We start from the raw sequence: 16,427 nt of genomic DNA on the forward strand, positions 1-16,427 counted from the left end.
AGTAATTAGAGAAGTGAGGGAACACAGAAAATGATAATGCAGCGATGGGGCAGGGTCCTAGTTCCTCCTTGGCAGATGTTCATAGCAATCTGATACATACCTCTGAGTTCTTTTACAGGAACTATGGCCCCCACCCAGGTGGAGGATGGTAACTACAGGCTAAACACAAGAACATGGACCCCAAACTGGTTGGAACTAGAAGGCTAATGATTGAGATTCCTGGAACACCACCCTGTTACCTCACCACCAACCAATCAGAGGAGGGTTACATTCCCTGCAACCCTCCTCCCAAATTTTGCCTATAAAACCTTCTTCCCTGAAACCCACTGGGGAGTTCAGGTCTTTTGAGCATGAGCCACCCATTCTCCTTTCTTGGCCCTGCAATAAACTTTTCTCTGCTTGAAACTCCAATGTTTCAGTTTGTTTGGCCTCACTGTGCATCGGGCATGTGACCTTGCTTTCGGTAACAATTCCATAATAGCTTTATTATCAAAACTTGAGAGACACTGCAAGAAAGAAAGTTACAAGCAAAACCTCAGTCCTGAACACAGACACAAGAAATCCTAAACAATATATTAGCAAAACAAACCTAGTAACTTATTTTTAAAGGCTGGGTTTGGTGCAGGGGGTTTATACAAGAAACAAGGTAGGAGACTTTATTTATGAAGATAGAAAGCTACATTAAATTAGATTGTGCACAATAAGAAAACGAATGACCCAATTAAAAACTGGGCCAAAGACCTTAACAGACACCTTGTCAAAGAAGATACACAGTTGGCAAATTAGCAATATAAAAGATGTTTCGTATCATATGTCATCAGGGAAATGCAAATTGAAACAACAATGGAATACCACTACATACCTACTAGAATGGCCAAAATCCAGAAAACTGACAACACCAAGTACTAGCAAGGATGTAGAGCAACAGGGACTCTTATTTATTGCTGGTGGGAGTACAAAATGGTACAGCCACTTTGGAAGACAGTTTGGCAGTTTCTTACAAAACTAAACACACCCTAACCATAGGATTCAGCAATTGCAGTTCTTGGTATTTGCCCAAAGGAGTTGCAAACTTATGTCCACACAAAAACCTACACATGGATGGTTATAACAGTTTCATTCATAATTGCCAAAACTTGGAAGCAACCAATACGTTCCTCAGTAGGCGAATGGATACATAAACTGTGCTCCATCCAGACAATGGAATATTATTCAGTGCTAAACAAGAATAAGCTATCACGCCATGAAAAGACACAGAGGAACCTTAAATGCCTGTTGCTAAGTGAAAGAAGCCAGTCTGAATAGGCTACGTACTGTGTGATTCCATACCATATGATATGCTGGAAAAGGTAAAACTATGGAGATAGCAAAAGGCTCAGTGGTTTCCTGGGGCTTGGGGTGGGAAGGAAAAAAAGATGAATAGGTGGAGCACAGGGAATTTTTAGGGCAGTGAAACTATTCTGTATGATACTATAGGGTAGATGCATAACTATACATTTGTCAAAATCCATAGACCTATACAACACATTGAATGAACCTTAATGTAAACTATGGACTTTAGTTAATAACAATGTATCAGTGTAGGTTCATCAATTGTAACAGATGTACCACTCTAGTAGGAGATGTTGATAATAGGGGAGGCTATGCATGTGTGAGGGCCAAGGGGTATTTGGGAAATCTCTGTTCTTTACACTCAGTTGTGCTAAGAACCTAAAACTGCTCTAAAAAATAAAGCTTATTTTTAAAAATTAGACTGCAGTATTGATGAAAAGATAGAAATATCAGAAAATATAAGTATAGAGAGCCCAGAAACAGACCCATACGCTTATGGAAATTTGATTTATGACAAAGATAACATGGCAGAGTAGTGGGGAAAGGATATTACTTACAATAAATGGTCCCAGCACAATTGTAAATCCATTTATAATAAAAGAAACATAACCCCCTAATTCACACCATACAGAAAAATGATTTCGAGGTAAATTGTAGATCTAAATGCAAAGGCCAAAAATAAAGCTCCTAGAAGGTAATGAAGAGAATATTTTCATGGTTTAAGGAAAAGGAAAGACTTCTTAAACCTGACACACAAAATGGTAACTATCAAGGAAAACTCTGACAAATTTGAATAAATTAAAATCAAGACACCTTTAAGATAGTAAGAAGATAACCCATGGAGTGGGAGAAGTTATTAATATTATTTATAACTGACAAAGTGCTCATTTCTAATGCACATTTAAAAAGAAAATTATCCCTACAAATGAATGAGAAAACATCAGACGACTCAACAGAAAAATGAACAAGAAATTTGAACAGGTACTATATGAAAAGTCTATCCAAAATGCTGATAACCATATACAGACACGTGAAACCTCATCAAAGATCAGAAAAATGCAAATTAAAGTCACATGAGGTACTACTATAAACCTACTAGAAGGGCTAAAACTAAAAACAATTTTTAAAAAAAAACTTGACAATACAAGCTATTGATCAGGATGGGAAGCAAAAGGAATTCTCACCCACTACTGGTGGAGGGTGTAAATTGGAAGAACCACTCTGGAAAACAGTTTGGTATAACTACTAAAATTGAAAATATGCAGACCTTATGACCCAGGAATTCCACTTCTAGATATATATCCCACATAAATGAGTGTAAGCGTACACATGGTGCAAGAATGTTCCTTGCACCATTATTTACAATCGTTCAAACTGGAATAAGCTAATGTCCATCAATAGTAAACTTGATAAAGTGTGATGTGTTCATACAATGAACTATTATAACACAATAAAAACAAACAAGATAAAGCTACACACTGAACCTAGGTGAATCTTACAAACCTAATGTTGAGCTAAATAAAGCAAACCTGGAACACTTTAAAAAAGATGGTTCCATTTAAAATAGCTGATATTTAGTGTGATAATTTCTAGGTCCATCCATATCGCTGCAAATGGCATTATTTCATTCTTTTTTATGCCTGAGTAATATCATGCTAAGTGAAGTAAGTCAGAGGGAGAAAGATAAATATCACCTGATATCACTTCTTTGTGGAATCTTAAAAATGATACAAATGAACTTATTTACAAAATAGAAACAGACTCACAGACATAGAAAACAATCTTACAGTTACCAAAGGGGAAAACGAGGGAGGGGGTATATTAGGAGTTTGGGATTAGCAGATACACACTACTATATGTAAAATAGATAAACAACAAGAACCTACTGAATAGCACAGGGAACTATATCCAATATCTTGTAATAACCCATAATGCAAAAGAATCTGAAAAAGAATATATATATACATACATATAACTGAATCACTTTGCTGTACACCTGAAAGTAACACAACATTGTAAATCAACTATACTTCAATAAAGAAAAAAAAAAAAAGATTGAGTTCTGACCCTATAAAAAGTGTTCTAGTTAACAACACTTGTAAGAGAACAAAGCATAGAGAAATTTAACATCTACACAAACCAACAGGACAAACTGACCGATAAGAGTGTATACCTCAGTGTAATTTGGGGAAGAAATAAATTACACTGCTCATGCTGCAGTACCATATGTCACGTAGAGCTGCGGGGGTCAGGAAGATGCAGTGATCATAATGAAAAAAAGTTATTATGCATGAGTGAATTCCCTCATGTTGTGTCTGGAAGATGTTATGCCTGGCAGTAGGGGACTAGTGGGAATAAAAGTTTTAAGTTCTTTTTCTGTATCCTTAAAATAAATCAGAAGTCGAACAACAAAATAAATAAAATAGCCCATACTAATCCATACTGTTTAGGGATGCATTCCTAAGTGGAATATAAATAAATATGTTTTCTTTTAAAAAATGAGGTTGTTTTACAGAGTAGTTATCATTAGGGAGAAGGGAAAAAATGATTGGGAGGGGGTACAAAGAGAACTTAAAAGGTACAGGCAACATTCTATTTTTAGTGGTTATGTGGGTTCATTTTGCATTAAATTATAGCGGTATACACTTTAATGTGTACACTGTGACAGACAGAATCTAGGGTGAGCCCATGATTCCCATGCTTCCTGTGGGTGGGTCCTGTGACTTGATTTTAATCAAGAGAACATGCCAAAGGTAACAGAATGTAGGTGACTGTGTGTACATGATTACGTTACATAAAACTAGCCCATCTTACCAGGAGTCTCTCTCTCTGTTGCTTTCTTTGAAGAAGAAATCTGCCATATTGTGAGCTGCCATATGGAAAGGGCCAGGCAAGAAGGAGCTGAAGGTAGCCTCTGGCCAAAGCTGAAAAGAAATTGAGGCCCTCAGCCCAACAGCCTGCGAGGAACTGAACACTCCCCAAAACCACATTAGCTTGAATGCTGAGGCTTCCCCAGATGAGTCTCACATAAAACAGCACAAAGAGATAAAAACATGGAAAAGTAAAGAGGCAAGAAAAATTACATGAGTTCCAAAAATGTCTGTCGGGAATTCATGGAAGAGAGAGCAGAGACAAGAAGGGAGAAACAATATGTTTAAGATACAATGTTTTGTTCTGTTTAGTTTTTTGAATTTTTACTTTATATTGGAGTATAGTTGATTTACAATGTTGTGTTAGTTTTAGGTGTACAGTAAAGTGATGCAGATATATATATGTATATGCCTAAGAAGAAAGATGAAGGAAATAGGACTACAGCATAATGTTGTTCTCAAATCTGATTCTCTTTTCCCTGGGCAATGCATGCACCTGGGATAAGAATGTTTGGCAGCATTCCAGGGAATCTATTTGCCTTTCTTCCTTGATCCCATGTCCTGTAGCTTCTGCTAAAGATGCTTTCAGTTGTTCCTGAGAACCAGGATAGAGAATGCTTTTTTGGAAAGAGATAGACTCTGATGGCAGAGTCCACTATATCAGCTCCTCCTGGGCAAAATAACAAACTATCCTTAGGAGTGCTATGAAGAGCCCCACCCCATGAGTGAGAAAATAGAAAAGAAAGTCCAAGTGAAATAAATCGAGGCCATAGCATAAAACGCATGGCACCACAGAAAGAGTCGGGAGAACTAGAAGGAAAGCAGGGAGGAAAGAAGCAGAGAGCAGCATAAAAGCAAAGTGAAAGAAGAAAGTGAGGGAACAAAGAGAAGAAATGATTAGAAAGCTGACAACGACAAGCAGACAGCGAGCGAATGGTCCCCAGTGAGAGTAGGTCACCTCCAAGATGACAGCCCAAGGGGCAACACGATCAGTAAATCTTTGGGAACTGATTGCTCCATAGGAGAAACCAACAGAGATGGCTAACAGGTGAGGAGATGGAGTACGGAGAGAGACCAAGACCCTCTTCTTTGGCTTATCAGTTTTTGCCAGCTCCCTATTGATCTAAGTACAAAATGCAGTGTTTGTGCAGGTCTGCCTGTAGATATAATGGCATAACATGTTAGGAGTTAATTTTGTATAATTCTTTATGTATAGAGAGTAGAAAAGAATGACTCATAGTTCTATAAATGTATACCTTCTCATGAAACAATTCTAGAAATACTGAATAGTAGAAAAAAAGACAATAAAAAAGTATCCAAATCCCACCTACTGAAGATTAGCATTGCTACCACATGGTAGACATCATTTCAGGTAAATCAGATAAATATATCTATACCTATATCTATCCATATACACACACATATATATATAAACATATATATATATATATACAAGCACACACATCTAAGTACACACACACACACACATATATGTCACACACATAACTGTATGCATGGTTGGATGAACAGAAGGATGTACACAGAGAGATACAAAACAAATAGATAAAAGATAGAAAGGGGAAGCAAGCAAGCAAGCAAAAATAAAAGACAAAGGAAGGAAGGAAGGAAGGAAAGAAGGGAGGGAGGGAGGGAAGGAAGAGAGAGAGAAAGAAAGAAAACTTTTGCAAAATGAACTTACACTACCTGCTGTTTTCATTAAAATATTTCCATGGAGTCACATTATCTAATGTGGATACAGCAAAAATTAAGATTGCTAAGACAAAGAACATTACTCACCACTCAGTTCTACAAGGGTTAAGTCAGAACCCACTGCAGCTGACCACCAACAGCGAACCCAGAAAGGAATTCAGGATGAAAAACAGGATGAGGTACTCTGTGCTTCCGAGAAGCAAGCCCTTAAATAGTTTAGATGCATACTTCAGGAAGAATTTCAATGACCCCAGATTCTCACATCTTCCCATACACAGAAAAGCACTAAAATCATTAATCTGAGATATCTGTTCCTCATGATTAGCAGCAATCTTTTACTAAGATGTATGCTTGACTGCATGAATTTCTTAACCAAAAATCATGTATAAACTGGTTCCTCCCCTACCTTCTTGGAGCAGTTTCCTCACAGCTACTGAGTAGCTCTCTCTCAGGCTCTAGTCCTCAGCAAGACCCTGAATAAAACTTAAACTCACAAATCTTACGCTGTCTTTTTTTAAAGTCAACACTAAGCATTTCTTTAACTTACACATATACAACCATACACTTATATAAAGAGAGAGAGAAAGAGACAGAGAGGAAAATTAAAAATTTACATAGTGCAGACATTTCAACTTACCTTCCCTTTCACTTAAGGAGCATGAGAGACATTTCTATCTGTTCCTCATTCACAGTCAACAACAATGTACCTCTGTAGTGCAAGTATCTCGCTGAACTGAATAAGAGCTTTGGCATTCAAGAGGATACTGTTTGCATAATATGCCTCCAAACACAAACTAACTACCGTACCTAGTACTCTAATGAGGAAACAATGATTTCTTCCAAAGCTGGAGATTAAATTGGCCGTGCTGAACTTACTAAGCAAAAGTGGCCTTCACTGCCACACACTTCCTGAGGAGATTTTCAAAGAAAATTTTGATTACATGTAATATTCACATTCTGGGATCATGTTAAAACCTATCTCTTAAGCAAGATAAAATTTTTCACTATAAATTCAGTGTTCTTGAAATTTGCCGGAAGGTACCAAAGAACAACTGAAAAATTACTAAATCTCAAATCAATATTTCTGAGAGTTAATTTATAAAAAGGAATCCAAACAAAAAGACATAGAGTTATTTTTTTAAACTATGCTAAGATTCTTTTTTAATTACTTATTTTAAGTTTAGTTAATGCCTAGTCATTCCCTTCTTGAAAGATATGGAAATTAACACCATACTTTCTCCCACCATCCCTCCTTCAATTCCCATTTTTTATTAGTTACACAATTATTTTACATTGTCAAAGTTTATAATATTACTGTCTGTTCTGTGGTCGTATTCCTCATAGCTGTTTGGTCTCTAATTCCATGAGTTTCACCACTACTCCACAAATCATGACATCGTCATCTATCTCTTGATGTGCTACATTTTGTCATCCTGTATATTTTTCAAGATTGGATCACAGATACCACATGATTTAGAATGTCTGTATTACAACTTTCCATTTGCATAACCAAGCCACTTGATATTGGTAGATACTGTTCCATTGTCTTCAGACACCGACTGGTCTCATTAAGAAAGCTGGGATCAAACGTATTTTTCCCTTGTACAAGATCTAAATTTTCTGACCACTGAATTTTCCTTTATTCCTAAAATATAGTAATTTCTCCTAGATGTGCCTTAACTTCAGTTATTCTATATCAAGGTTGTTATTTTTTTCTTCCTAGGATAAACTGTGCTTTTTTTATCTGCAACTTCATGTTTTTATTTAGTTCAAAAAAGTTGTCTTCTATTATATTTTTACTCAATAATTTTTCCCTTATGTCTAGAGTTACGTAAGCATGCAATCAATATTCCTTGAATGCATAAATGATATGTTAGAATACTTTTTCTGTTCCATTTATTGTCCTCTTCTTCAGAAAATCAATTATAGTTTTGTTGATTATGCTTTCTCTGTCTTCCAATCTGACCACTTTTTTTATACCTTTCTTTTCTTTTCTTTTCTTTCTTTTTTTTTTGGCCACACTGTAGGATCTCAGTTCTTCTACCAGGAACTGAACCTGGGCCCTCAGCAGTAAAAGCACTGAGTCTTAACCACTGGACCACCAGGGAATTCCCATATACGCTTTTTAATATCTCTGTCTTTTCCTTTTTGTCTTTGTGATTCCTCAAGCCTATTCATCACTTTTACCTCTGGCTGTGTTTTCAGCATTGTGCCCTTTATTCTTATTGCTTCTGAAGTGTGCTTCATCTCTGTAATGATTTTGTTTTCTTGCAGTTCTTCCCTAAATTCTACTGGCACACTATTCATTTCCTGCTTGATGTATTATAGTCTCTTCACAGAACCCTTTGAGCTCTCTTTTGGAAAACATAATGTAATTTCTTTAAAAATATATACACTTATTTGTCTGAACTCTTCCTTTTTGTGGGTAATTTTTTGGGGGTGATTCTTTTTGTGATGTATTTTTTTCTACCCTTTAAAATGAAAATAGTGAGTCTTCTTTAAATGGAGCCAACTATTAGCCAAGGAATAATGTGGACAGGGGAGAGCGATCTAGAGCAATCCACAAAGTCAATTCAGGTTCATGGCTGTGGACACAGTCTCACTGAGTCTATCTCAATTTATATGGTGGGCTAGGAGCTTTGGTGCATATGTTAAGCTAACAGTTCTAATCAGAATGAAAGGAAACAGCCCTCTGGACACCTTCATCCACTTTGAAAGGGTGCTCATCGCCAACATTCCTGGCTGATGAAACATATAGATTACCAAAGAGACTGGAATATATACAGCCCCTGCTGTGGACCCGTCACTTTCAGCTATAGACAGACCCCTCTCTATCTTTCTCCAGCCTTCCTTAGGAGTGAAAATTCATGGAGGTAACACTTCACCTCAGTGTTGTTCAGCATCGCAGTGGAATATTTTCTCCTCCCCAGTGAAATACTGAAATGGTAATGAAGACTGCTGGTGAATAATAAACCCAGGGATAGGCAGGGGCAAAATGAGTTAGAACCAAAAGATGTGTAACTGAAAAGGATGCTTGGGAGAGGGAGAAAGGGGATGACTCATACTCAGAATTATGCAGGAGGCAGAGTTAAGTGTGTAAGAAATTCTAGTACTGGGATTTAGATCTTGAGTACTGCAGAATTTCAGAACTGATCTGTGCCACTGGTTAGACAATCAATTAAGCTCTGATTATGCGCATTTATCCTCCTGACTCATATTTCTAGTACCTACATGGAAAAGCCAAAAGCTGAGGAAGGATTCAAATCACAGCCCTGACTGCTCTGCTCCTTCCCAAGTGCTTCCTCTTGCCATTCCTAGGAATTCAGAAGCCCCAACTGATTCAGACCAGGAGCTGAGAAGCCGGGGGATGGGGGGGGTGGGGAGTGCGGACGGGGACATCAAGGTGGAGAGGGCGGAGGATGTGGCTGAAATCTGCCAGGGGGCAAGTCCAGAGGTGGGAGACCTAATGCTTTGCCCTGGGAGGATGTCCCCCCTTTGACTCTGAGGGTTAGTGCCACTGTCCATCAAGTCCTTTCTAGGTTATGAGTAGGTGAAAAACAGCTTCCCTGCTCTCCTTTATCCTGCTGCTGTTTGGATGGATTTAGACAAGAGGAATATCCTCGACTCTGATCTCAGCTCTACCTTTTACTTCCTTACTCCCAGGGTAAGCTTCGACACTCTAACCTCTCTGGACCTCAGTTTCCTCATATGTGAGAGGTACAGTCTACTGTGTATAAAATAAATAGGCTACCAGGATATACTGTACAGGGAATATGGCCAATATTTTATAATAACTATAAATGGAGTATAATCTTTAAAAATTGTGAATCACTATCTTGTACACCTGAAATTTATATAATATTGTAAAGCAACTGTATCTCAATAAAAAAAAGAATTAAACTCGCAAAAAAAAAAAAAAAGGAATGTCAATGAGGCTTTTCTTTTAGAGATGCCATCACTGCCCGTGAGAACTATTAACCTGGGTCTCCATAGGGCATTCCTCACTTAGTAACCTGTGTCCTGTCATAGCATAGAAGATATCCTGTGAATCTAAAGAATTATAGGATGAGTCTTTAGGTTTGCGACATTTGAGAGAAATCTGGGGCAGTTTGGGGCAGGTTGCAGTTGGGGCCATTTTACTGTTTCATTGAATATAAGGGGGTTTTTCCCCCCTGTTTTTCATTCTTTTTGCTACTTTAGGTGAGTTTTAAGGGAGGAAAGAGGAGTAAAAATGCTTTTACAAGTATTTAACCAGAAACTCCCTAAGTTTGGCTTAAATATTTAGCACATTTTGATTACAATTCACAGTGTATGTGCAGAGGGAGTTTGGGGGTTTAGAGCATTGAGTTTCAAGTCAGTTTAAACACTGCCCCATCACTCATGAGATCTTGGACCAGTGATTTAATCTCTCTATGCCTCAGTTTCTCCATAGGAAAAAAATGGAGATAATAAAATCTTAATGATAAGCTCGTTTGGGGGCTTAACTAAAATAACTCATTTTAAACATTGAGCAAATAGGAGGGGAACCAAAAAGATACTACTTAACTGTTATTATAAATTTGCCTTAAAAGTGCCAGCTTAAAGAAACAATGAAGTATTGGTTGATTTGCCAAACCTAAATCTGGATAGACCCTACTAATGCTCAAGTGTTTATACCTATTGTACATCCAAGTAAGAAAATACAGCATTCTTTTCCCTGAAGGATCAATATGCGACACTTTCTTGTAGTTCTATCCCACAAATGTATCAGTGGGATAGAGTACCAACCCGTGATGAAAGCATGCATGGCACTTCACAAGGCAAGTGTGTAGTCATTATTATCTTTGATGGTGCAGTAACACTCTGAGTCAGACATTATAATTACCACTATGTAGATAAGGAATAGAAGTGACTTGTCTGAGATCTCTCAGTAAGGGTCTCAACTTGGAACTTCTCTCTTTTTGCCCTCACTTTGACCCATGGACCCTCATCAGACAGGTGCACAAGGAACATGAGTCATCCTCTGCCTCCCGCAGGTATTGGAGAAAATAAAATACCAAAACAGACAGAGGTGGCGCACCTCTCCTCTTTATAGCCATGCAGTTTAGGAAAGCTTAGAATGAATGAATAGAAATTTTCCCAAGTCCTGTATAGAATAAGGCAAGGTATAGAAGGAAGAAAAGGAAGGAAGGAAGGAAGGAAGGAAGGCTACTTCTGCCCTAAGAATATAAGTTGCCAATCTTATACTCTCACAGACCTGTATTATTTAAGATATTAAGATGTATTATTCCTACAATCTCTGTGAAAGCAACTTATATTCATGCTTGACATTATCAATTGATTTCAAACTTAACTTCCCCCGGTATCTGAAAAAAGGATGAAGCCTGAAGAGATGACAGCAAGAGATATTAGGAATGTAAGCATACAAATTGCTCAGTATCGGGCTATCATTGGGAGCTGAGCATTGTTTCACTGATGGGAGACTGGCTAGGGAAGCAATGATTGTGGATTAAAGAAAGAGCTTTATAACTGTCTTCTCCTCTGTCTATAGACAGTGGGTGAGCATCCAGAGCAGATATTTGTCTGTTACAATAGATGGAACAGTTCTTTAAGACATGCCTTTATGGAGATGCCAACAATTTTATGAGAATGACTAATCCCAATTTGCAACAAGATCCATGTACAGTTTTACAATACAGTTAACTTAAGCACATGGACAGGCAGAGAATATTTAAATGGGTTTTCCCCCAAAAGATGCTCTCTCCCTAGTTCTTCTACCCATGTTAGTCCACGTCCCTCTTCTGATTCATTTTACAGCATAAAGGAAGTTTCATTTCTTAGCTTCGGGGAAAGAAACATAACTCCCAGATTGAGTTTAAGTTGAAAACAGGGATCACTATTAAACATCCTCTGTGGAGGTCAGCGCTTTAAATGTGTAACTGCCCACTAATCATGCTCATTAATCAGGAAGGCTAACTACAGAATAGCTGCAAACAAAGAAAAGCTCTCAGTGAGGAAGATCTGTTTAGGACACCTAATGACACTTTTGCTGGGGGACTTCTCTAAAAACAGCTAAGGAAATAAGCTAGAGAAACACAATATTCAATAGGTCAGCCTTTCTATTAGTGGAACTTGCATGTTTTTATCTTTATCTTTTTATCTCTTAAACTAAGGAAACAAGTCTCAGAAGATAATTAGGCATCAGAGGCACCATGAAGCCATTCATCTTCAAAGCTTCTGCCTGGCAATTTGATACAATGTTGAGACAACTTCAGTTTCTTAATTTCCTTCATATAGTAATCACTTAAATAATTGAAACAAATTTTCTAAGTCATATCCTTCCCTATTCATTCATAATTACCCAATCAATTGAAGTACTTTCCTGTAATTTCAACCATAATATAATAAGTGCTATAATCAGATAAGTTTAAAGTTTAATCAACTCAGACTTCTATGTCTATGGAAATGTTTTAGTAATCTAAATTAAAATCACCTCCGATAATTCACGCACTCCTCTCAATGGTATTTGGTAGTTCAAGGAGGGGCATGGTGTTAGCATTCAATGGCTTTGTATTGTATTGAGCAACAGTTATTTTCTTTAAGCACAACATAAATTACATTTTAATATCTCTACAGATTTCCATATTGACAAGAAGAAAGCAAAGCAAATTTACTAAATAAATTTGAACGGGATGGTCTAGTGTTATTATGTCTCCATATTTTAAGGACACGACTTTGCTTGCTTAAAAGCCATCTGATGAAATTCTAGTGCCTGTATTTTGAAGGGCAGGTAAGCTCAATCTCATTAGAGTCCGTGGTGACACAGTCTAGGAAAGCACATTCAAACTGCACTTTGGGAATAATCCACTTTGTTGTAAAAATCCATTTATAATATAAATACATACACACACACACACACACACACACATACACACATACACATATATTCAGGTCTACAGAGCTATTGGAGGCAAAAGTCTACTAAATTAGGAAGCCACTTCTGCAGACAGTCTCTCAGTACACAGTGATATCAATACTGTGAATTGATTGATGCTTTTTTCCAGTTATACATTCTATGCAGAAAATTATAAGGGAAAAGAATAGGCTGTAAATCGCATTTACTCTTAAAAATATACTTATCATTAACATTTTGAAAATATAGAATAGTATAAAAAAGGAAATAAAAATCGTCTATAATGTCAATATTCAGTGATAACCACTTTAACAGTTTGATATACACACGTATACATACATACACAAGGACTTACACATATAAGCTTTTCTTCAATTGGGATTTTACTACTATATATGCAAATGCAGCTTCTTACCTGGAAGTTTTCACTTGAAATTGTGCCATTAATTTTCTTTTTGTATTATGTACGGTCAGGCCACTCAAGATGGCTGTTCTCTTGCTCTCAGAACATCCCCTGCCCGACCAGTGCCTGCTTCTCCTATATCTTACTCACCCGACTGACCTTCCTATGTACTTGCCCCAGGCCCCAGCTGGTGATTGTTCTTATCAAAGGGGCCGTGAGGGGCGTGCCCCTCTGCTGGTTTCTTTGGTAACTAATGAGCCCACCTGACATCAATTCCCCTATAACTGGTAACCTCTCCCCCGCCAACCCCCAGCGAAGACTGCTGCCATGTCCTGCCCTCCACTGCAGTCTGATACACACAGTCGGGTGTCGCTCCAGGACCTTGCTCCAGCCGTGTAAGCTCCCCCCCTCCATTAAACCACTGATGTCTCTGTTGCTGACTCCGGGCTCTTTCTTTGGTCTTGAAGCTGGGCAAGCACAGGCCTCATAGGCCTGCGGGGTGCAGACCAACATATTATTAACTATATTTCCAAAACGTGTTTATTGTTAATGGCTGTTAGACTATAAGCTCCATAAGCATAGGGACTATCTTGTTCGTATAACCAGTAAAAAGTATGCCATAATTTATTTAACCATTTTCCTATTGTTTGACATTTAGGTGGTTTCCAAATTTTCACTCTCATAAATATTACAGTATTCTTAATGTATGACTTTTCCCAGTCTTTCCCCTTTACTTGACAGCTGTTTTGTTTCTATCTCTCTCTCACCCTCAGAGGGGAGCTCTATTTTGCCTGTTGAGTCTCTGAGCTTTTGTGATGCAGATTTAGAAGGAAAGAGGTGAAGCTGAAGTTGAAGAACAAGAGGTGTGTGGGCGCTAGCAGTGGAAGAGGGATTTTCTGAGAATTTTGGAGCACAAGATGTGGGAGTAGCTATGTGAGACAATTAGATGGGAGGCAAAAAGTATTGCAGTGGTCCGTGTAGCCTCTTCACTGTGTTCTTAAAATGTAAGTACAGAAATTGAAGTGAATCAGGTGGGTTTCTTTGCCTGCCCAACATTCATCCTTTAGGATTAGGGAGTCCTAACTTCTGAAACAAACAGCCCCCAAATCTCAGTGGTTTAACATCATTAAAGGTTAGGATTTGCTCATGTCACTGTCCATTGGGGTGTTCAGTGGGTGAACTTCAGGTGGTGACACAGGAACTCAACTCCTTCCATGCAGTGGATCTGACATCCCACAGGGTCTCCCGAGTCTTGCACTGGTCCTTCTACATCCTGCCTGGAGGTAAAGAAGCAGAGAGAGCACCAGGGACTCTGCAGGAGGTTTAATGGGCCAGAATTGGAGGTGGAGTACATCGCTTTTGCTCCGTTCTGTTTTCCAGAATTCAGTCAGGTAGCCCCCATCTAGCTGCAAGGGAAATTGAGAATGTAGTTTATTGTGTCCCCGAGATGGCTAGTCTCTGTTATCACTTCCTATTCTCTGAAGTCTTGATAAAACTCTTACTCAAGGTACCTGTGTCCTCTTGGCCAAATGGTAGACAGGGCCCAAGTAAGGCTATTCGGAATCTCCTTCCTTCCCAATTATTTGAATCTTGAGTAAAGTGACAAAAAGATGGAAAACATTTGGGACTGGTTCATTCTGATGACAGTGCCCTGTAATAACCATTCCTTTGTTCCTGCAAGGGGGACCACCGTAGCCTGGGAACTGTCTTTTACAAGAATTAGATATTCTACTTTTCCTTCATATCCATAATCTACCCACATCCTTACAACAAATTCCTTTGCTGCCTAAGTTAGCTACAGCTATTTGTTGTTGCTTATAATCAAAGGACCCTAACTAATACAGAACTTGAACTCTCTTTGAATTACGTTCCTTTGTTATTATTACTAATCTGTGTTTCTTCACTCATAGTACCACTTTTGGATGATGGCTTTATAAATGTTACAGAAATAATGTTGAGATAAACTGATTTGTACATAAATCTTTACCTTATTTCCAATTATTTCCCTAAACCAAACGCCTAGACCAAATATATTTTTAAAAAGCATTTTAACCCTAATTATGTATTTCATTTAAAGACCTACACAAAATCTTTTCATAGCATAAACGTTCCATTTCAGCTTCAGAAATTGTGTTTTCATCATTACAAGTAATAGCAAACACAAGAAAGCACGCATCACACAGCCTAGCGTTAAAGTTAGGTTGATGAATCTAATCATAAGTGAGGAAATCCTTCCAGAAACTTTAGATACAGTGTGAGTTTTCTAGAAAGCTGTGTCCTCAGTTGCAATAGGATGGCAAGAAAAGTTGTGCCGTATCATTAGTGAGCCTTCAGTCGCTTATTTGCTTTTGGTCATGGTCAATTCAGATCTCAGTTTCAGTGGAAGCCATTCTTGGTCCCCTCTCTTTTATTCTTGTCTCTTTTCCTCCACACTGGGACGTCTCTTAACCTCCATGAAGCACCAGGCCACTAAGTTCTGCCCACATAAGTCAGTCAGGTCTTTATGAAATTGCCCATGAGGTTTTGCTGTTGCATGAAGACAAATTCTTTCATAGAGGGTTGGTTTGTCTTCTTGGTTTAAGAAAGAAAATGGGAAAATCTGGCATACAGATATTCATGTATCTCAAAAAGAAAGATAAAGACAATTTTTCTTTTTAATTTCCAAAAAGAGGAAAAGCTTGTTTGAGCCCTGCATACCTTGGGCAATTCTTTTTTTTTTTTTTTTTTTTTTTTTTTTATCTACAGCATTACACTTTATTGACATAATAACCAACTTTTAATAACACTTTATCATTGTAAAGATCTCACCCTTACTTTTCTTTTTTAATATCTTTATTGGAGTATAATTACTTTACAATGGTGTGTTAGTTTCTGCTTTATAACAAAGTGAATCAGTTATACATATACACATGTCCCCATATCTCTTCCCTCTTGCGTCTCCCTCCCTCCCACCCTCCCTATCCCACCCCTCTAGGTGGTCACAAAGCACCGAGCTGATCTCCCTGTGCTATGCAGCTGCTTGCCACTAGCTATCTGTTTTACACTTGGTAGTGTATATATGTCCATGCCACTCTGTCACTTTGTCGCAGCTTACCCTTCCCCCTCCCCAGGTCCTCAAGTCCATTCTCTAGTAGGTCTGTGTCTTTATTCCCGTCTTGCCCCTAGGTTCTTCATGACTTTTTTTTTTTTTTTCTTAGATTCCATATATATGTGTTAGCAT

The 16,427-nt window shown here is 38.0% G+C and overlaps 1 protein-coding gene across 3 annotated transcripts in view; it reads right to left on the minus strand.

The window, feature by feature from the left end:
• HTR7 (5-hydroxytryptamine receptor 7) overlaps nucleotides 1-16,427 on the minus strand; it is a 671,904-nt gene that overhangs the window by 536,263 nt on the left and 119,214 nt on the right. The window contains exon 3 of one of the 3 annotated variants that reach the window (XM_082339519.1): nucleotides 9,303-14,613. The exons of the other annotated variants lie outside the window; for them this stretch is intronic. The gene's annotated coding sequence lies outside the window, so the exon portion shown is untranslated. Of the gene's footprint in view, nucleotides 1-9,302; nucleotides 14,614-16,427 lie in introns of those variants that run through there. 3 annotated transcript variants of the gene reach the window in all.

This window comes from Balaenoptera borealis (assembly GCF_965194805.1).
Source record: "Balaenoptera borealis genome assembly, chromosome: 10".
In the NCBI taxonomy this organism is placed as follows: Eukaryota; Metazoa; Chordata; class Mammalia; order Artiodactyla; family Balaenopteridae; genus Balaenoptera; species Balaenoptera borealis.